Source organism: Pteropus medius, unplaced genomic scaffold, assembly GCF_902729225.1.
Source record: "Pteropus medius unplaced genomic scaffold, Ma_sr-lr_union100, whole genome shotgun sequence".
Taxonomy (NCBI): domain Eukaryota; kingdom Metazoa; phylum Chordata; class Mammalia; order Chiroptera; family Pteropodidae; genus Pteropus; species Pteropus medius.
In genome coordinates this window covers 2,110,621-2,133,954 of record NW_024353907.1, presented here as the reverse complement: position 1 = coordinate 2,133,954, position 23,334 = coordinate 2,110,621, and the positions used below count along the sequence as shown (strand labels likewise).

The following is a 23,334-nucleotide window of genomic DNA, read 5'->3' as shown; positions in this document are numbered from 1 at the left end:
CCGAAAACCCCTAACTAACTTTCCTGCCTAACTCTTTTCTAAGAGTCCTGAACCCCCTTATCAGTATGTATGTTGAGGGATGGAAGGTCTCTTCTTCCGTATCTGCTTCCTGCTGAGAATGGCCATAGTCCTTGCCTACAGGGGTTTCATGGAGATCTTTCCCTTTCTGCCTCAGTCAGGGTGAGGTCTTGGGATTCCTGCTGAAGTGCCACCTCAGTCCCTAGACAAGGAAAAGATACAAACTCGTTATTTAAATTATATATCTATTAATTTCTATTATTGATTTGCCTATTAAGTGAGTAAAGGGAAACAGGCTTGGTTAATACATTTCTTAAAAAGTAAAAAGACCTTTGGCCTAAAGTCCCCTCCCCCTCAGACTCTAAGGGCCCTGCCTGACTTAACACCATTTCTGCTTAACAATGGGCCAATGACCCTTATCAATAGCCAGAGGATCTGAGTTGCCAGGGCAATTATCAGGATTTGAGGGAGAGGGCCTTTTTCCTTAAGAAGGAGGGAAGAAAACTTAACTAGGTTTACTAAAAAGATTAACTCTGCAAGAGATGTCCCGTTTCATTTTCTACTAAAAGATTAAGAATTTTACAAGTGATGTCCAATCTCACCAGGACATAACCGGAACTTGACTACCACAACCCTTTAGCAAAGGGTCCATTGTCTAGGAAGATCTGACGCTGAAGCCCCTTACCATAAATAGTCAAGTTCGAAGCTCCTCCAATTAAAACTTGCCCTGCCAATATTTTTGCATACCTGTTCCCCTCAACTCCTTAAAAATCTTTGGAGAACCTTGGATTGGGGAGGCAGATTTGGGCTTTCTCCCCATCTCCTTGTTTGGCTGCCTCTCAAAATGAACTCTTTCCTTGTTGCATACTCGATGCTCTAGTGATTAGTCTTACTGTGCGTCAGGCATACAAACTCGGATTTAATTATAATAATGCCTTAGCCACCACGTTTTGTCATCCCTTTCAAACCTGCTTGCTTTGCTGCAGTTAGTTAATTCTCTATTACTTTACCTACTTTATGTCTTCTGTTTCCTTGCTATCTCAAATTTCATAGTTCATAACTGTCATCATAAAAACAAGAGTCAAGCTTTCCTTGGATGAAAGATGCATACCTAGATAGGAATATCTTCCATTTCAGGCATTCTCTGTGAGATAGCCCAAACAAGCCAAGCATGCCTCATGGCTTGCCACCTGCAAACCAGACACTACAGCTGTGTGTTTCATTATGACATGCTATAATTCATACTCTGAGTTAGAAGATATTTCTGATGCCAAGCAAGAGCTTGTGGAACCCATTAACATGCTCAATGCATTAGTTAATAGAAAATGCACACTGAGGCATAACCCCCTTCCTTCAAGAAGTTTAAAAGGTCACTGTAAGGTAAAACTAGCATATGAAACAATGCTAAGTTGTTCAGGAGAAAAAAGCAGAAAGAACCACTATATGTGGAGCCCAAAGGTTTTTATATGATCTAATTTATTCCTCACAAAAATGCAGATGTGGTAGTTATGTTTATCTTGATTTTAAAGATGAGGAAATAGGGGCTCAGAGAGGTAAAGTAGCTTCCCTATGTTCACCCAGCTTGTAAGTGCTAGAGCTGGAATTCAAGTTCAGGGAGTCTTGCTCTGGAGTCTAGGCAAATGTCACCATGCCACATTGCCTTCTGTAGCTCTGCAACACAGGCCACGTGAATCAGAGGACACTAGAAGGGTGGGAAGTCTCTGATATTTAGAGTACTATATTCAGGAAAGTTTTCAGATAACAGATGAGATTCAAGTTGATTTCCAATGTGGGTAAGCACAGGAGAGAATACCAAGTGAAGAAACAAAATGGGCAAAAGGAGGGATGAGGGACACTCAGGAACTTCATAATGCTTTTTACTTTGTGGACACTTGCTGAGCTGTTCTATCTAGCATCTCAATTCCCCCCACAGCCATCAGAATCATCTAAAGGCAAATTCTCTGTCTTTGTATTACTTATGGGCAGCATTTGACCCAGTGGATCATCTCTCCTTCTTGGAATACTCTTCTTGGTATCTGGGACACTTGATTTTTGACTTTTCATCCTATCTCTGGTCTTCTCATTCTTTCTCATTTCCCTGACCTCTAATTGTTGGAGTGCCCCAAACTTCAGTTCTTGGACATCTTCTCTTTTCTATCTAAACCTACTCCTTTGGTGATTTTATTTAATCAGAATAATTATTTCAATATCATAACTGTCCAATCTAAATGGTTGAAATATCATAAATATCACACATGCACGCATTCATGCATAAAATTCCTAGAACTTCCAGGGCCAGCCAAGATAGAGTAAGCTTATTTAGTCTATCTCTCCCACTGATACAACTGAAAAACCTGAACAGAATACACAAACTACCTGGGGACTCTGGTAAGTAAACAATAACAAGTGGATGATGTCGGGAGTGGAGGAACGTGCAGTCAAAACTTGAAGAATGACTGTTACCAGTGAGATTCCTGTTTCTTTTTTCCCTCTTTTGCCTCCTGACTAGATGTGATGGAGCCTAGAGACTTAAGTTACAGAACTTTGAAGTGGGGGTGGGCATTCAAAGCTCCAATAAAAATCCTACTGTTTCTGGCCAGGGCACTGGGGAAACAGACCCCTGAGGGCCAGAATATGTGGGAATCTTCTTTTTTCTTCCTTTTTTTCCTCTAAGGCCAGCTCTAGCTGCAGATCTGCACTGCTGTGGTGAAATGTCAGTGGTAGTGCAAGCACCTGAACCTTGTCTCTCTGACTAGTGGGACTGGGAAAAGGGATCCCTGTCTGTAAAGAGTGCGGGAGAAGTCCTCATTATTTTTTTTTCTTGCTGCTTCAGTGACACGGAACTATATGACAGTGTAGTGGTGTGTGTGTAGGGGGATAAAAGCCTGAGAAGAATTCATTTTTCTGGCCAAAGAAATTGGGAAAAGGGGACCTTAGGAGCCAGAGAATGTGGAGAAAATTCCAGAGAGAAGAGAGTTGGAAAAGGGAATCCCTCTAAGTCCTGGGCCCACCCTCAAGTCGTGCATGAGCAGCATAAACCCCAAAGAAGCAGAGTAAAATCTCTGGGAACCGAACCACAATATAAATCATTCCCAAATCCAAAACACACTCCTGAGTGTCACATATAATGGGACAATACAAACAATGGCATTGAATCTTGAAATGATATTTGAACCACTGCCACAGAAAGTGGGACAAAACCTGTGGTTTTAACCTAGCTATGTTTATTTCCTACGAAAACAATAACAAAATCTACTGACATTCCATTCTCAAGAAGATTTCAATAGGACCTAGTCTTATAACATAATAGTCAATATATCCAGTGTGCAATCTAATTTGGTTCAACATAGAAAGAACCAGAAAATCTGACCAATTCTCAAAGGAAAGAACAATAAACAAATGTTAACACCACAGTGTTCTACATGTTAGAATTAGCAAAGACTTTAAAGCAGTTATCATAATCATGTTCCATGAAGTAAGGGTGAACATTTTTGAATGGAAAATTAGAAACTTTTAAGAGAAAAATATAAACTATAAAAAAAAATTTAAGATTTAAGGACATCTTAATTTTTTAAAAAATCACAGCAAAATGGAAATGCTAAAGAAAAAAGTGAGCGAACTTGAAAATAGACAGAAATTATTCAATCTGAAAACTAAGAGAAAAAAAGAGCTAAAAAAAGTACAAATCCAAAAAAGAACAGAGCTTCAACAAATGATGCTGGGACAATTATCCATCCAATATGCAAAAAACAAAAAACAAAAAACAAAAAACCTTGGCTATACTTCAAGCCTTAAACAAAAATTAACTCAAAATGGTTCATAGACCTGAATGTAAAACATAAGTCCATAAGACTTTTAAAAGAAGATAAAGGAGAATATCTTTGTGACCTTGAATTAGGCAATGAGTTCTTGGAAGCAAAATCAAACTTATGATCTGTAAAAGAAAAAAAATGATAAACTAGGCTTTATCAAAATTTAAAACTTTTGCTTTGCCAAAAACACTTTTAAGAGAATAAAAAGATAAGCTACCAACTTGGAAAGTATATTTCCAAATCACATATCTGACAAAGGACTTGTAAACAGACTATACAAAGAATTTTCCATACTCAACAATAAGAAAACAAAGAACCCAAATAAAAATAGGCAAAGATTTTAATGAATATCTCACCGAAGAAGATATTTAGTTGGAAAATAAGCACATGAAAAAAACATTCAACATCATTAGTCATTAGGGAAAGGCAAATGAAAACCACAATGAGATGCTATTACACACCTATTAGAATGGTTAATAAAATAAAAATAATTTAAAATCTGATATTGCTGGTGGAAACAAAATGGTACAGCCATTTTGAGAAACAGTTTGACAGTTTCTTATAAAGCTAAATTCACATTTATTGTATGACCCAGAAATCCTACTCCTCATTACATGCTCAAGAAAACTGAACATTTTTGTTCATATGATCAGAAAATGTATGTTTATGCCAGCATTATTATAATTGTTAATAAGGGGAGACAACCCAGATGTCCTTCAATGGGTTAATGGGTTAACAAACTATGGCACATGAGTATGGTGGAATACTACTCAGAAATAAAAGGTAATGAACTATTGATAAACACAACAGGGATGAATCTCTCTTTTTACGCCTACAGCACCTGGTCTTCCTAGGTGGTCTCCCATCCATGTACTAACCAGTCCTGACCCTGCTTAGCTTCCGAGGTCAGATGGGATCGGTCTTGTTCAGGGTGGCATGGCTGTAGACCAACAGGGATGAATCTTAAATGTATTATACTGAGCCAAAGAAACCAGATTCACAATGCTATATACTGTATGCTTTTACACGACATTCTGGAAAAAGCAAAACTCTAGAGTTAGAGAACAGATCAGTGGTCACCAAGGGCTAGGGATGAGGGGTGGAGTTTGATTAAAGGAATGGCATGAAGAGATTTTTTAAAGATGATGGAACAGTTCTATATCTTGATTGTGGCAGTGGTAACATGACTATACATTTTAAAAACTCATAAGACAACTTTTTTTTTAAATGGCATAGATGTTACAGGCTTTGTCCATCTGTTCTTATGACCACATCAAAGTTATGACAGAAACACGGAACCAACAGCAAGCAGAGTTGCCCGGGGTCTAGATGGACAAGCCCTACAACTAGGGAGAGAGATGAATTACCCTGCAACGGGAGGAAGTAGGACGGAGCGAGGATGTGAGGCTGCCCGGTCCCAAGCAGCTAAGTGGGACAGAGGCTATGGCAGTGGCAGCTGGCAGCTGCAGACACCTCTTAAAGAGGCTGTGTCTGTGACCGGATTTTCATGGGGATGGACTCACTTGCTCAGCACCAGCAGTTAGCTGCTCAGGGGGCACCAGGAACTTACAGGGGGACTCTGAGTTGTCGGATCGAGGGCCAGAGGCGAGGCTCTCTCCTGGTCAGAAGTACTGGCAGTATCCATTGTTCCTCTGTTGAGCCCTTCCCCCTCCCAGTGTGCAGATGCAGCACTGCCATAGCTGAAACATCATCAAACTGGATAACAAAGGTTGTTCTGCCCAGAGGATTCCCTGAAACTTTGCCTCCCCCAAATCATGGTCCCACCCAAGCCACATCCAATTGTGTCCTTGACAAGTCCTATGCAACTTGCAGAGCAAGCTCCATGACTCATGCCGGTGGCGCTGACCTCGGTTTCTGGCGTGGTTTCTTGAGGCGGCTATATGCACAGCACAGGATGGGGCTAAAACTGGCCTGCAGCTGAACCTCTCAAAGCACTGTGCTACTGGACACCTACTACACAAAGGCATGCTGATAAGACCAGAAGATTTAGGAGATTTGCTTAGTATATAGAAACAGACACAGAAAGGCAGCAAAACTGGGAAGACAAAGAAGCAGAAACTACATGAGAGAACAGAACAGAGATCCAGGAATAATGGAGTCAAGCATTCTAACAGATGCAGAGTTCAAAACACTGGTTATAAAGATTCTCAATGAACTTAGGGGAAGTGCAGATGAATTCAGTGAGAACTTTAACCAAGAGATAAAAAAAACCATAAAAATGGAAATGGAAATTATAAAAGGGAACCAGTCAGAAATGAAAAACATATTATCTGAGATGAAGAGTACATTAGAGGGAATTAACAGAGTGGATGAAGAAGAAGATTGAACAATCAACATAGAGGATGGGGAAGTCAAGGTCACCCAATCAGAACAGCACGAAAAAAGAAGCCAAGAATATGATTATAATTTAAGGAGACTTTGGAACAAAATTAAGTGTATAAACATCCATGTCATAAGGGTCCCTGAAGGAGGAGAGGGAGAACAAGAATTTGAAAACCTATTTGAAGAAACAATGATGGAAAACTTTCATCACCTGGTGAAGGAAATAAACATACAAAACCAAAAATGGAAACAAACTCATAGACACAGAGAATATTTTGAGGGCTACTAGACAGAAGGGGGTTTGGAGGATGGTGAAAAAAGCGAAGGGATTAAGAAATGCAAATAGATAGATAGTTACAAAATAGTCATGGAGATATGTAGTGTAGCATAAGGAAAATAGTCAACAATGTTGTAATAAATATGTAAGGGGAAGAGAGGTACTAGATTTAGCGGGGTGATCTCTTGAGCTGTAATCACTATGCTGTACAACTGAGACTAATATATTATTGTATGCCAACTATAATTAAAAAAACTTATTTAGTGGTACAATGTAAATATGAACAACTAATTGTTTACTATATTTCAATAAAGCTGGGGAAAGAAACTCATAAAGCTGTACAACAAAAAGGAAGAATTTTGCTTTAAGTTAAAAAACAAATTAGAAAATTCTTCTAAATGTATATCTCCAGATCAGATATCTTCTCTTCAGTCATATATCTGGTATCTGCATTGGATATTTAATAAGCATCTTAAACCTAACCTGTCAAACCAATCTCATGATCTTTCCCCCAAAACTTGTCCCATATACAGCCTTCCCCATTTCAGTTGATGGCAACTCCATTCTTCTAGTTGTTCAGCCATTCTTGACCTCCCTCTTTATCTTATAACCCACATCCAACCTCCCATAAATCCAGTGTCTCTATCCTTCAAGAAGTTATTCAGAATCTCACTACTTCCACTCTTATCAACCTGGTTTAAGCTATCATTGTTTTGCAATGACATTTTTACTAGACTCACTTGTATTGGGCGTGGAGATGTGCCACCCAGCTGTGGGAAGTACCATCAGCAGAGTCTTCAGCTATTAACTCCTTTGGAGTCTGCTTCAGCTGCAGAGAGCCCTGTCATTCCCTCATTCAAAACACACAGGCCTCTTTGCTCTTTCTCAAGCAGACAGGTAAAAACCCTGCCTTAGAGTCTTTGTACCTGGCTGTTCTCTTTGCTTAACCACTTTTCCCTTAGATACCATCTGTATTAGTTTCTCAGGGCTTCCATGAAAAACACCACAAGTTTGGTGGCTCAAAACAAAAAGAATGGATTGTCTAATAGTTATGGAGACCAGAAGTCTGAAGTCCAGGGCCATGTTCTCTCTGAAGTCTCTAGAGGAAAATATTTCCTTTCCTCTTCCAGCTTCTGGTGGCTCCAGGCATTTCTTGGCTTGTGGCTGCATTACTGCAATTTCTCCCTCCATCTTTACATGGCCTTCTCTGCTGTGTCTGTCTTTCCTCGTCTCTCCATTGGATATAAGGGCTACCCAGATAATCCAGGATGATCTCATCTCAAGATCTTTATCTTAATCAAATCTGCAAAGGCTCTTTTCCCAAATAAAGTTGCATTCACAGGTTCCAGGAATTAGGACATGGATATAACCTTTTGGAGGCCACCACTCAGCCCACTATACCATTAGCTCACTCTTTCACTTCCTTCGAATCTTTCCTCAGAAGATGTCATCTCATGACCTATGCTCACCACTCTACTTAAAATGAAAACTTTCCTGCCCTCTTCCCCTTCACAGCATTAATTTATCTTCACAGCATTTACCACCATCTGATATGCTGTATATTTTACTTATTTATTTACTTATTTAATATTTATCATTACAATAAATCTGCCTTCCCCATTAGAATGGCCAGGTTTTTTGTTTTTTGGTCTACTGTGTCCACTGCTGCAGCCCTGTCTATTAGAACAATGCCTGGTACAGTCATGGTGTTGAATAACCGAATACCCCCATTTTAAGAATGCTTCAGCAGGCATAGAGAGGTCAAGCAATTTGCCCAAGTGCAACATTCAAAACAAGGTTTCTCACACCAAAACCCATTTTGCTAATGTAATGACAAACTGTCTGGACCAGGACACTTTCCTGTAGTGGCAATGACCTCTGAGATGTCTGTTGTCTTAGGTTTGAGGAAACATTGAATCGACTGTTTACCCTTAGACTATCTGGAACACAAGAAACACTTCCCTTATCTAAAAGTCTTTCCCCAATGTCAATTTCTCTTGATTATATTCCCTGTTAAAGAAGTTTTTCCTTCCGAGTAGCCCAAATCTTTCATGCTACAGTGGAGGTTCATTTCTTCTTCTTCCCTGAGTGGCAAGAGAGAGTAGCTGCTCTCCAGTCTCCTTGCATTTGGAGATTATTATCAAGTCACCCTGTGGGCATTACTGGTCCAGACAAAACATGCCAGACAAATTCCTTTAGCTTTTCCAGAAATCTCATTTTATTGTTTCCCTCCGTCTCCCTTCTCCTCTTCCCTGCAATGAGGTTCTGAAAAAAAAAAATGCAGGATGAGATTTTTGGCCTGTAGCATGCACTGCCCTTAGGTGATGTTCTATAAATAATGAATGGAACAGAACAACATTTTTTAGAATGCATATTTTGGCACAAATTCAATTAGTGGTATTGGCACTTTGCTAACTTAGCAAATAAATGCATTTTCCCTGGCAACCAACGGCAGGCTCCAGATCTTAATGCCTATTTTCTAGGAGTCGTATTTGCCAACCGTACTTTCATAAACAACAGAGAATGCTCAGAGGGAGAGGGGAGAGGCAGGTAATAGTCCCACCCAATTAAAAGGCAGGGAGATGGATAGGAAAGGACTGTGCCCCTCCAGGATGGACAGCTTGGGGCTTCATATTCTGGGTCACACTGATTCACAGAGCTCCAGAAGCCAAAGGCATGTTTGCTCATTTCATCATACAAGCTGCTCTGGAAAGCAAGACAAAATCCAAGCTGATGTTTAGATGGACATTATTCTGTGCTCTGTCAGCCAGATTCTCAGCCTACAAAGCTTTGTGGCAATGTGTTTGGAGCCTCATCTCAGGCTAGTTGATGGGAATTTCTATAAGGGAAGCTGAAGCCAAATTCTCAACCAATATAACTGTGAATTCCCATAGAATTACGTAAGTTGAGAATCTGGCCTATGTGTACATGCATGTATATAACTCACATTATTTTATGAGGTCAATCATAAAGATGACCATAAAAGTAGAGATGACCATAAAAGGTTCTCCATTACATTAGTATTTTTTTGGAGAGGTTGCAATCTTAGACTATTCCATAGTGAAATAAATGAGAAATTATATGTGTGTGTAATATATATGTAATAAAAATATATTATACATGTTCATATATACTGGATTCTGTACAAGAATAAGGAAGCTCCATGTCGTTCGAATCTATCAGGTGCAATTGTGATTTTGTTTTATTTTGTTTCTGTTTTTCCAGGAAATCTTGTTTTCTTTCATTTTTTTGATTGAAGTATGGTAACCCCATTTTTGGACAGTTCTAATCAACCCCGGACAGATGAGCTCTTTAAATTGTTCAGAAAACACTCAAGAATTCCATCCAGGAAGTTCTAAACACTAGAATAATTTAGAATTGGCTATTGGTGCTTCCCCCAGTGCAGGTGGCTTTTATCTTTATTATGGATTGTCCAATGAAAAATTTTAGTCATTTGAGTTTATTTTCAATGTAACATTTAAACCTGTAAAGAATAAATCCCATATGTGCAACGGGAATAACAACAGAAAAGGAGACATGGAAACTTTTACCTTCCCCCTCTAGCCATTGGTTCAGGGCCAGCCTGGGTCTGCATTGGCAGAACATATCAGCCTTTCAATGAATGCCATTTCTTGTGCTATGTAAAAAGGTTGGTGGTCTTGGACTGCTGAGCCTATGTGGGTAACTGCCTACATCACTGACTTGAGCCCAACAGTCGATGCTGATCCATGGCACAAAAGCTAGAGTGTTTGAACTCATTGGAGAGTATCTCTCATATCCCTGGGTTGAGGCTGATATGAGGCATTTGTGGACAGTGTTTGATGACTCTTCACTGTGTTCTGTCATCTGACTGTATAGACAGGATTTCTTACCGGGGGTGCGGGTAGTATCTCTCCTCTATGATTTCAAGCTTCTTTCACATTTAAAAGGCATTTAATTCAACCAATTACTGAGAAGATTCTACATTTTCCAGGGTTCTGGTTGGGCTCTAATCTGAAAGAGAGAATCCAAGCCTTAAGGAGCTCATAGCTTGGCAGGGAAAGGGGTGGTTAAGGCCATGCCCCGCTCATGAGATGTAGTGAACTATGGTTTAGTGGGCAGGGAGGAATCCAACAGTGAGAGAATAGCCAGGATTAAGACCTTGAAAGGTAAGTAGGACTTCGTCAGGAAGTGATGGTGGAGCAGGGCAGAATGTTCCAGGCTGAGGAAACACCATGTGCAAAAGCACAAAATAGTTAAATATGTATATGGTTTTGGGAATCCCTTCAGTGGCTCCCCTTAGCAATTATGCTACAAGGCAAACAATGCAATGTGCCTACAAAGCCCTTCACTTGGATGGCCTCTCTGCCTCAGAGATTTTTCTTTTGTGTTTCCCTTCCTCTTACCTTCACCCCCAGCATTCTTAACTCCATGATCCAAGCCTTCTTACATTCCTGCTTATTTACATTTGCTACCTTAATCATCTTTTTCCTGCTCCCTTTTTGGGCTAACTCTCTCTCATCCTCCTAAGCTCTTCCAGGATTCCCACCCTGATTCCATCTCTTCTCTCCAGAGGTGACATTTGATGTCCCTCATGGTATTTTCATGGCCTCTTATACACAGCTCTAGTATTGTCATTGCTGAGCCCTTTGTGGCAGAGACTGGGCCTCTCAGCTCTGTGTCCAAAGTACCCAAAATACTACCTAGTTCTGGGAAGAAAATAAACTTTTCCTCTACCCTCTTAAGTTCAGTAATTGGGGTCCTGCAAGTTAAACTGACAAAAGACAGAGTAGCAAGAGGGAAAAAAAAATAGAATTAGTTAAGTACCTATGCTCAGGAGTTTGCCAAGGGCTGTGACTCAAGAAATTAGTTAGAATTTTTGTATAGCATTTTAATAGGACATGGGGAGGGGCAGAAAGGTATTTTTGGGAGAATAAATGACTTTGAGGAAAAAACAGGCACTTAGGAGAATAGATAGGAGATACGATAGTTTTATGATAATGTTTGTTTAAGTGATTTCTTATATAGATGCTGACTTGTGCTGACTTCTCCTCTTCAGTGGTAAGAGTCAGTCTTCCCTGGTTTTGAAACTTTGGGGAAGGGTATTTATGACAGTTGAATTATTTTGAGAGGCTATGCTTTTAGGAAGTTAAGAGAATTTAGAAAATTCTCTTTATTCAGCTGTCGATTCTTAAATGTCTTCAGCTGAAAACAATCCTTATGCCACTGTGTATGTTCTTGACCCCTTCACTATCGCGTAGTAGATGCTCCGAAAACATTTGGTGAACAAATGAAGTATTTTAAACCTGCTCTTTTTCCAGTGTTCACCCTCTCAGTAAAAGACACCATCATTGGCTAGTTTCACGGGCTGTAAACCCAGGAGTCAGCCTTGATTTCTCTCTTGTGCCACGTCTAAACCATTAGCCGTTCTTTTTGGCTCTGTCTCCAAGATATATCATGAGTGTGTCCACTGCTCAATCTCCACTAACATACCTTCATCTCAGGAACCATCATATTTTGCTTGGATAACTGCAAGAAGCTCTTAATGTGTCTCTCCTGACTTCCACACTTGACCCTGCATAATTAACCGCTCATACAGAAGCCAGGGGGATCTTTTAATTTATTTATTATTTTTTAAATGAAATTAAATTATTTTAAGTTTTTTAATTTTTATTTTTCAATTAAAATTGACATTCAATATTATTTTATATTAGTTTCAGGTGTACAGAATGATGGTAAGACATTTATATAATTTACAAAGTGATCCCCCTAGTCTAGTACACATCTTGCACTCTATATAATTATTACAATATTATTGACTATATTCACTATGCTGTACTTCACATTCCTGTGACTATTTTGCTGCTACCAAATGTGCTTCTTAATCCATCTACCATTTTCTCCTAGCTCCCCAAGCCCCCTTCCCATCTGGCAATCACCAATTTGTTCTCCGTATCTATGAGTCTGTTTTCATTTTGTTGTTCATTTATTTTGTTCCTTAGATTCCACATATAAGTGTAATTATATGGTATTTGTCTATCTCTGACTTATTTCACTTAGCATAATACTCTCTAGGTCTATACATGTTATTGCAAATGGTAAGATTTCATTCTTTATGGCTGAATAATATTCCATTGCATTTATGTACCATAACTTCTTATCCAATCGTCTGTTGATGAGCACACAGGTTGCTTCCATATCTTGGCTATTGTACATAGTGCTGCAGTGAACCTAGGGGTTCATATATCTTTCCAAATTAATGTTTTGGGTTTCTTCATATAATTACCCAGAAGTGGAATTGTGGGTCATAAGGTGGTCCTCTTTTTAATCTTTCGAAGAATCTCCAAACTGTTTTCCATAGTGGCTGCACCAACTTGCAAGCCACCAAAAGAGCATAAGAGGTCTCTTTTTTCCAAATCTTTATCAGCACTTGTTTTTTGATTTATTGATCATAGCCATTCTGATAAAAGTGAGCTGATATCTCATTGTGGTTTTAACTTGCATTTCTCTGATGATTAGTGACACTGAGCATCTTTTCATATGTCTATAGCCACTTGTATGTCTTCTTTGGAGAAATGCCTATTCAGGTCCTCTGCCCATTTTTTTTCTTCCATTTTTCCTTGGCTCCTTTGTTTTCTCCCCCGCTCCTCGGTTTTGTTGAAACATAAGACAATTAGTTGCTCATACTTGCATTGTACAATTCAATGAGTTTTTAAAATTATAGTTGGCGTACAATAATATATTAGTTTCAGTTGTACAGCATAGTAATTAGAGATCTATATAACTCACAAAGTGATCACCCCACTAAATCCAGTACCTCTCTTCCCCCTTCCATTTTTATTACATCGTTCACTATTTTCCTTAAGCTACACTTTATAACTCCATGACTATTTTCTAACTATCCATTTGTATTTCTTAATCCCTTTGCCCTTTTCCAAATTTTCTCCAACCTCTCTCTCATTTAGTAGCCCTCAAAATATTCTCTACCTATGAGTTTGTTTCCATTTTGGTTGTTGTTGTTTATTTCATTCTTTGGATTCCACATGTATGTGAAATCATGTGGTATTTGTCTTTCTCTATCGGACTTACTTCATTCAGTGCAATACCCTCTAGGTCCATCAAGGCAATATCTTTTTCCATCCTTTTCTTTTTGGTCTGTGTGTGTCTTTAAATTTTAAATGAGTTTCTTGCAAGCAGCAAATGTAGGGGTCTCGTTTTTTATCTGTTCAGCCGCCTTATTTTTTGGTTGAAGCACTTAATTCTTTACCATTTGAGGTACTTGTTGATAGGAATGTAGTTATTACCATTCTTTATTCATGTTTTTGATACATGTTTTTTCCTTCTTAAAGAAGTCTCTCTGATATTTTCTGTGATACTGGCTTGGTGTTGATAAATTCCTTCAGCTTCTTTTTCTCTGGGAAGCTCTTTATCTGTCCTTTGACTCTAAATGATAGTTTTGCTGGATAAAGTATTCTTGGTTGTAGATCCTAGGTTTTCACCACTTTAAATATTTGGTGACAAGCTTTTCTGTCTGCATAGTTCCGTTTTAGAAATCAGCTGCCAGTCTTATGGGAGCTCCTTTGTAGATAATTAACTTTTCTCTTGCCACTTTTAAGATTGTTTCTTTGTCTTTAACTGTTGTCATTTTCGTTATGATGTGTCTTGGTGAGGGCCTCTTTGGGTTCCTCTTTCTTGGGACTCTCTCAGCTTCCTGGGGTTGTATGTTTATTTCCTTCACCAGGTGATGAAAGTTTTCCATCATTGTTTCTTCAAATAGGTTTTCAAATTCTTGTTCTCCCTCTCCTCTTTCAGGTACTCCTATGACACAGATGTTATTACATTTAATTTTGTCTTATAGGTTCCTTAAATTATTATCATATTCTTGGCTTCTTTTTTCTTGCCGTTCTGATTGAGTGTCCTTGGCTTCCCCATCCTCTATACTGGTGGTTTGATCCTCTTCTTCATTCACTCTGCTGATTCATTCTAATATACTCTTCATCTGAGATAATATATTCTTCATTTCAGACTGATTCCCTTTTATAATTTCCATTTCCATTTTTATGCTTTTTTTTAAATCTCTCTGTAAGTTCTCATTGAGTTCATCTACACTTCTCCTAAGTTCATTGAGAATCTTTATAACCAGTGTTTTGAACTCTGCATCTGTTAGATTGCTTGACTCCATTATTCCTGGATCTCTGTTCTGTTCTCTCATATAGTTTCTGCTTCTTTGTCTTCCCAATTTTGCTGCCTTTCTGTGTCTGTTTCTATGTACTAAGCAAAGCTCTTAAATCTTCTGGTCTTATCAGCATGCCTTTGTGCAGTAGGTGTCCACTGGCACAGTGCTTTGAAGGGTTCAGCTGCAAGCCAGTTTTAGCTCTAGCCTATGCCCCTCTGGGGCCACTTGTTAAGATTCAGCAAACAGTCTACAGATGCTGTGCTTCTAGTTGCCTCAAGAAACCACACCAGAAATCGAGGACAGCTTGGCGCTGCTCAATAAGGGACACAGGACTCACTGAGGATACAACTGAATGTAGCTTGGCTTGGGCCATGAGTTGGAAGAGGAGAGGTTTCAGGGAATCCTCTAGGTGGAGCAACCTCTGTTCTCCAGTTTGATGACGTCTCAGCTATGGAAGCACTGCATTCACACACTTGGAGTGGGGAGGGTTCAACAGAGGAACAATGGATACTGCCAGCACTTTTGTCCAGGAGAGCGCCTCGTTTCTGGCCCTCGCTTCAACAACTCAACATCCCCATGTAAGTCTCTGGTGCCCCCTGAGCATCCCACCCAGCGCTTGTGCTCAGAGCTGGTGAGTATGTCACCATGGATGCCCAGTGGTGGACACAGCCCCTTTAGGAGGAACGTCCTCTGCTGCTGGTTGCAGCTGCAGCAGCCTCTGTACCACTCAGCCACTCGGAACCAGGCAGCCTCGCATCTTTACCCTCTCCTATCTCCTACCATTGCAGGGTGTCCCGACCCGCAGGACCTAGTTATTGCGTAGAACCCGAGGAGGACCGTACCTTGAAGAAAACATGGGCGGGAGAAAAGAATGGAGGCAAGACAGTATTCTGATCAAGCCTCAAAATTTTATTCAGCAGCAAGAGTATTTATACAGGGCTAACAAAGGGGGGCAGGGCTAGCTGGGCGGGAGAGTATCTGTCACAGGCGCATTGGTTCTTAGCTGGTGGGGTGAGGAGTGGTAAGGGTTAGAGGGAGTGGGAGTGAAGGAGGGAACTGTAACTCTGGGCTGAGCTGACTGCTAGGGGGCTAACAAGATGCAGGATGCAGATAAGGCCTCGCCTAGTCACAAGATTCTTTGTTCTTAGTTTTGGCTCCCAACATCTCCTCCCTTTCTGTTTAAGAAAGGTGGGCTTTTACCGAGTGGGGGAACATTGACCTGGTTCCTCCCGTGGGCTATGTGGGCCCACTAGTAATGGCTCTTGGTACCTTTTGGGGAGGAGAGGCAGAGCCATTAGAATTGATTTTTGGTACCAACCTCTATGCAAACCAGGTGTATTCACAGGGAAATACAGAGGGGGTCCTTTTTATTATGACCTTCCCTTGCAATAGCTTTGCTACTGCACCCATCTCGGTGCCCATACCCCTAAGGGTAGACATACCTCCGTACATTATGTCGTCCCCGTAGGGAAGGGGCCAGCATCAGTGTATGCATCATTACATACATCGAATCCTGCTTCAGACAATGCCAGGCAATGGTAATGAACTTGAAGGGGTTTTGCATAAAAACTTTCTATTTGGCTCTTAACAAACGTGGTAAGTTTGCGGAAAGCCCAAGGACCAAAAGATAGGACCAAAAGAAAGCCTAGGAAGGGGCCTAAGATAGAGGGCAAGAGTGTGGTCAACCAAGGAGATGTGGCAAACCAATGAGCAAACCAGCTTTGTTCGGATTCTCTTTGTTTGCGGCGTTTTCCAAGGCCTTCTCTGACCTTACTCATGGAGTCTTTGATGACTCCAGAGTGATCCATATAGAAGCAACATTCTTCTTTTAGGGCAGCGCAGAGGCCCCCCCTGTTGTAAAAGCAAAAGATCTAGGCCTCTGCGATTTTGGAGGACAACCTCCGCTAAGGAGGACAATGACTGTTGTAGGTGGGAGATGGCAGTTTCGAGGCGCTCGAGATCTTCATCGATGGACATTCGAAGGTCTGAGTAGTATTTGTTGGAGAGAACGAGAGAGGTTATCCCCGTCCCTGCCCCTGCTGCGCCAACTCCCAAAAGGACCGCTAGGGTCACAGCTGTGATTGGTTTGCGTTTGGGTCTAAGGAGACTATAGTCATCTTTAGGGTCCCAAGCTTGTGCAAATTGAGCTTCATCATAATAAGTCAAGCGAGGGATAAGCTGTACAATCACGCAAAACTGAGTTGTATTGCTCTTTAGGTGGGTACTATATACACACGGGGTGAGTCCATCACTGCAGGCCCACCATGTATTGTTCGGGGGGATAATATATTGGTTATCATTAAGGCTATTGGTAGTTTGGGTGCATAGATGCTGATGTGCAACAGGAACCTTACCTAAGCAGGTTCCCTGTCCTGAAACAGATTGGAGAGTCAGTCTTGCCGACCCCTGTTGAGCCCAGCGACATTGATTATGGTTGTTGGAAACAGTAAAATTACCTGAGACAGCAATGCCTTCATAAAAGGGAGGGCTGACACCATAACAACAGGATTTTGTTAGGTTCGGGCTAGAGTGATTTAAAGTAAGGAAAGTGTGTTGAATAAGGTTAGTCAATGACTCCCTAGTAGATTTAGGATGGTTTGTAGGACCCTGAGGAATGGGAGGACTAACAGGAGTCTTTGGTGTAAGAGACTTATTAACTAGCGTGGGAGGGGGTGGATTAAAAGAGGCGAGTTCAGCCTCAAGAGCGCGAAGTTTCTTCATAAGTTTTAAATGTTCCCGTTTTTGTTCTAAGATATCTTTTAAGGAGGAGACCTCCTGAGTTAAAGAGACCTTCGCTTGTCGGGGGAAAACTGGGTTAGGGTTGGGGGGTTGGTCTATTACTGGAGCGAGGAAGGAAGGCATCTGTAGGGGGCCATTATGTGGCGGGGGGGCTTTAAGGGTAACCGAATTTTTCGGAGGGATAGCTCTCCAAGCCCCAATAGCGGCGGCAGCCGTTTGGCTAAGGATCCCGGCGGATAGACCGCGTTGTTTACGCTCAGAGGCAAAGTCCCCTCTTCCGCATATTTTATCAGCCGTCCAAGCGGCCATGGGGGACCGGGGATTTTTTTGATTGTGTATTGCCTGGGTTTCTCCCCTATCAAGAAACTCAGCTTTCCAGGTTAAAAATTCTCCCCTACTAAGCACAGATTGGGCCACCCTTGTCCATTCTCCCGGCAGCAAGTAGCCGTCGCCGGGCAGACTTTCAAGTATGGACAGGGTAAAAGGGGCTGTAAGCCCATAGTTTTTTATAGCACTATGTAAATCTTTGACAGTTTTAAATTTTATCCTTTTTACAATAGGCAAAGGATCCTGGTAATCTCCCTCACTCTCAGAATCATTGGGTGGACCTTCCCCTTCTTCCTCAGAGTTAGCTACATCGTCATAAGCTGGATCATTAGGGGTCCTGGACCTGGTGGCCTCTTGGGCGTCATTAGACGCCTCTTGAGTTGTATCTGGGTCCTGTGAGGGTCTGGTACCTGATCGAGTCAGAATAGGGAAAGCAAGAGGTTTGGCCCGGGGTCCCTTAGAGGGCCTAGGCTGAGACCCCGAGGAAATAGAATTCTGTAAAGCAGAGACTTCTAATTGTAAATTAGCTAATTCACTCTGTAATGCAAAAACGCCTCTGAAACTTTGAATTTGATGTTGTAATTGTTTTTTAGCTTCTAGAAAGGGATCGAGAATCGCCTGAGGGACATGGAGTTTCGGAGTAAACGTTGAGTTATAGGGAGGGGGACGTGCGGAAGGTCTTTCCGCAGCAAAAAAGGTATTAGATGAAGGCCAATCAGGTTCATGATATTTTGGCAGCCTCATCTTCTAAGATGGCTGCGTCCCCGGGGTCAAGGGGCTCAGGACCGGGCTTTGGGATTATGGGGTATATTTGAGAATAAGGGCCTCCAGACGGAGGCGCAGGCTCCATGTCCACGATGACGGAAGGACAGGGGGAAGAGGCGGCCCCACCTTTAACGGAAGGGGGACGGGATAGCTGTTTAAGCGTCTCAGCAGCCACGGATAATAATTGTCTCTTATTATTATCAGTTTCGGCCCCTTCAATTATATCTCGGATGAGTCCCCAATAACTAAAACAACTTACGGGGACCGCATCTGGCCCTTCACTCTGTAAGAGCTTATTTAAATCTTTTCCTACCTTCTGTCAACTCAATGGATGAATATCTGGACCACTAAGAATGAACCATGGACATTTTTCATCGACAAAACAAAAGAAACTAACTAAATCCTTTTTCTTAACCCGAATTCCTCTCTCCCTTAACGACTTCTTTATCTCTTTGATAAAGGTCTCCTCTCTGGAGATTGAATGGCCCATGTTAAGAATGGGACAGCAATGACTTACCCGCCATTCCGACGTCTGGGGGTCGCAGTCGCCGGGAAGGCACCTAATTCGAGTGCACTCCTTTAACTTAACGCTGTCCGGTGAAGGTCCGTGCCTCGAGCCCCACGTTGGGCGCCACTTGTCCCGACCCGCAGGACCTAGTTATTGCGTAGAACCCGAGGAGGACCGTACCTTGAAGAAAACATGGGCGGGAGAAAAGAATGGAGGCAAGACAGTATTCTGATCAAGCCTCAAAATTTTATTCAGCAGCAAGAGTATTTATACAGGGCTAACAAAGGAGGGCAGGGCTAGCTGGGCGGGAGAGTATCTGTCACAGGCGCATTGGTTCTTAGCTGGTGGGGTGAGGAGTGGTAAGGGTTAGAGGGAGTGGGAGTGAAGGAGGGAACTGTAACTCTGGGCTGAGCTGACTGCTAGGGGGCTAACAAGATGCAGGATGCAGATAAGGCCTCGCCTAGTCACAAGATTCTTTGTTCTTAGTTTTGGCTCCCAACAGCAGGGTGATTTCTTATTTCTCTCCCTAGTTGTAGGGCTTCTGTTCATTCAGATCCCGGGTGACTCTGTCTGGTGTTTGCTCCATGTTTCCGTCATACCTTTGTTGTGGTTGCAAGAGTAGATGAACAAAACCTCTATCATCTACGCCATTTTGCTCAGTCTCTCCTCTGCCCATTTTTTAATTGGATTGTTTTTTTGTTGTTGTTGAGTTCTATGAGTTCTTTATCAATTTCGGATATTAACACCTTTTCAGAGATATATCATAGGCAAATATCTTCTCCCATTCTGTAGGCCGTCTTTTTATTTTGTTGATAGTTTCATTTGCGGTGCCAAAACTTTTTAGTTTGATGTAGTCTCATTCAGGGTGGTATTCTTGTAGGACAAATCTGCATGTATCTGTGTTAGTTCTAGATCTCCCCAGAAAATAGAATCTGTGGTAAAACTTACATGGTACTATGATATCAGGATGTGCAATCCCAAGAAGTTAGAGTGAGGTACAAAGAAAGTAAGTCAGGCAAGAATGGCAACCTGATGGAGAGTGTTACTTATCTGGCCACTCTTTAGTATCAAATGAAACTGATTACTCAAGCTGACTTCCAAGAGGCCGTGTATGGACTGCATCTCCAGATACTCCCCAAGGGAAGGGAGGGAGAGGAATCTATCAACTCCTATCTCTTGTGGGTCAAAAGACATTAACGCCCCATGAGACATCAACTTCCTGCACTTACAGGTTGCACATGTATAGGCTCTGTATATGCCTTTTTGTCAGTGGGGGAAATCCTGAGGAGAGGTAAGAGGCACTTTGGAAGAGGCATAAGGTGGGGTGATGTTGGATTGTGTCTACATGAAGTTGATCACAGTGCTCATACAGAGCTAGTCTCCATTATAACCAGAACATACAAACCAGCCAAAGGTCTAGCTGACTGGTGAAACTGAGATTTTAAGTGATATATGAGAGGTGTCACATATAATGTTACCCCCTTCCTCAAACCCTCCAGTGGCTTCCTATTGATTTCATCTAAAATGCCTAGCTACAAGACTCCTGATTATCTCCCAACTCATTTCCTCCTATCCCCTCTTTGACATCTATTTCAGCCACACTAACCTTCCTGCTGTTTCTTGAATATACCAACCTAGTTTTCACATTTACTGGTCTCTCTCTCTGCAAAACTCTCCTGTCAGATTTGCATAGTTGCTATCTCCTTATCAATAGAGGTTGCACTCCAAAAGTCCCTTCCTCAGACAGCCCTTCCCCGATGACCTACCCCTACCTAGACCACTTGGTTTTATTTTTCCCACAGCACTTACCTTCATCTGTAACTACCCTAGTCATTCCTTTGCTTGCATATTGTCTTTTTCCCATGACTAGAATGTAAATGCCATGCAGGCTTAGAGAGCTAGCTGGTGAAGGTTCTGAATGCTGGGCTCAGGAGGAAAATGGACCTGTTTTTATCTCCCCTCAGGACCAGGCCTCCTGAGGCACCTGTATGTCCATTAATAATAGTAATTTCTGAATTTGGATCTCCTTCTTCCTCATTGTCTCCGGGATAAATTCCTAGCCCTCAAGATTTTCTAGAAAACTTTTCTTGACCTGAGCTTTTACAACCCAGTCGCTGAGCATTTCTCCCTTCTTTCTTCCTTACTTGTTATTTTTTTCCCTCAGGACTGTTGAATGTGGATGAGTAGGTTGTGCACAACACCATTCTAGAAGGCACCATTGTCATTTAGGAGTGACAGTCCCTTGATTTCAGAGTGCACAACCTGAACCAGGCAGCCCTACTCTACCCTTTACGGCAGCTTGCTCTTGCCTCCAGGGACCTTATGTTTCCTGTTAGCTCTGCCTTGGAAGGCAGGGTTCACAACATCTGCCATATCCCAAACTGATCACCTCTCCCAGGAAGGCTTTCCCTCTCCTCTGTGATCTTACAGCATCCTGTAGTATTCTGATCACAATACTCACCCCACTGTTCTCTACTGTTCTCTACTCTAACATGGTAGATTGTATCGGAAATGTTCACAACAGTTGGTATATACATACAATGGAATATTATTCAGCTTTATAAAGGAAGGAAATTCTGACACATGCTACAACATGAATGAACATTGAAGACATTAAGTGAAATAAGCCAGACACAAAAAGACAGATACTATATGATTCCGCTTATATGACGTCCCTAGAGTAGTCAAATTAATAGAAATAGAAAGTAGATTGGTGATTGTCAGGGGCTGAGGAGAAGAAGAATGGTGAGTTAATGTTTACTTGGTACAGAACTTCAATTTTGAAAAATAAAAAGCAAGGCGTCTACGGCCATGACACACTGAACGTGCCCAATCTTGTCTGATCTCGGAAGCTAAGCAGGGTTGGGCCTGGTTAGTACTTGAATGGGAGACCACCTAGGAATACCAGGTGCTGTAGGCATTAAAAAAAAAGAATTAAAAGGCAATAAAAATAGATATTAAAATAAAATAATCAATTTTGGGGTTCACCAATCTTTAAAGTGAACCATTGTACATTTTAATTTACGTCATTTTACACTTATTATTTACTTCACTAAAATTAAAATTTAGTATAATACCTATATAGTTATTTTATTCATTTATTAAAATACTATCAATGGTTTTATGAAAAAAAGAAAGATAAAATGAGTTCTGGAGATCGATTACATGTTAATGTGAATGTAATTAATACCACTGAACTACATACTTAAATATGGTTAAGAAAGTAAATTTTATGTTATGTGTATTTACTACAATTTAAAAAATTTTTAATGACTACAACAATATGTCGAATGCCCATATGTTCCTGCCACTCCACCATCAAGTGTGTCTGTTTCTACTTCCCTTGAACCTAAAAGGCCACTGTAACTACCTTGATAAATAGAATAAATAAAATACAGAAGTGCTGCTATGTGATTTTTTAAGGCTGGGTTATAAAAGAGACCATAACTTATGCCTGGCTTTCTTGGAATCCTGGAGCTATCATGTAAGAAATGTGGCTACCTGGAGACCACTATGCTAGAGAGCCACATCAAGAGACCGCATAGAGATAGAGGGATGCCCGAGGAACAATGGCTGTCTCAGCCTGCAGCTGTTTGAATCTTCCCAGCATTAACTACCAGGTGTGTGGGTGAGTGAGCCTTGGATGGTTCCAGGCCCCAGACTTTCAGGTGCCCCAGCTAATGAGGAGAGCAAATATGAGTTTTCTCCTCTAAGCCTTACCCATCTTACCGATTTGGGGGCAAGATAAATGTTTTTAGGGTCACTAATTTGTCCCGGCTTGTCTGGGTCTTTCCCGGTTTTAGCACTGAAAATCCCACATGCCAGGGATCCACTCAGTCCTGGGAAAACCAAGATGCTTGGTGTTATGGGCTGAGTTGTGCCCCCCACAATTCATATGTTGAAGTCTTAACCCCGAGGAACCCAGAATGTAACTGTATTTGGAGTTAGGGCCTTTAGAGAGGTGATTAAGATAAAATGAGGTTATTAAGGAGGACCCTACCCAATCTGACAGGTGTTCTTATAAGAAGAGAAGATTAGGACACAGACAATGCATAGACTGATGGGTGACCATGTGAAGACACAGCGAGAAGACAGCCATCTGCAAGCTAAGGAGAAAGGCTCAGAAGAAACCAGTACTGCTGACACCTTGATATCAGACTTCTTTCTAGTCTCCAGAATTGTGAGAAAATAAATTTCTGTTGTTTAAGCCACCTGGTCTGTTGTATTTGTTATGGCAGTCCTAGCAAAAAAATACAGATGGTCACTATTATGGACTAAATGTTTGGGGGCCCCTCCAATTCATATATTGAAGCCCTTATCCCTAATGGGTTGGTATGTGGATGTGGGGTATTTGGGAGGCAATTTGGTTTAGATGAGGTCATGAGGGTGG

General features: G+C 41.3%; 1 long non-coding RNA gene and 2 pseudogenes across 1 annotated transcript; 1 reads left to right on the top strand and 2 right to left on the bottom strand.

The window, feature by feature from the left end:
* Positions 1 to 4,659: 4,659 nt before the first annotated feature.
* On the bottom strand, positions 4,660 to 4,778 carry LOC120593693 (uncharacterized; annotated as a pseudogene).
* A 9,169-nt stretch (positions 4,779 to 13,947) lies between these two features.
* LOC120593662 (uncharacterized) lies at positions 13,948 to 19,447 on the bottom strand. Its single transcript, XR_005650411.1, has 3 exons — positions 18,954 to 19,447; positions 14,399 to 14,402; positions 13,948 to 13,960 (listed from the first exon to the last, which is right to left on the bottom strand). It is a non-coding gene; the product is annotated as an uncharacterized LOC120593662 (long non-coding RNA).
* Positions 19,448 to 21,745: 2,298 nt separating this feature from the next.
* On the top strand, positions 21,746 to 21,864 carry LOC120593691 (uncharacterized; annotated as a pseudogene).
* The last annotated feature ends 1,470 nt before the right edge of the window (positions 21,865 to 23,334 follow it).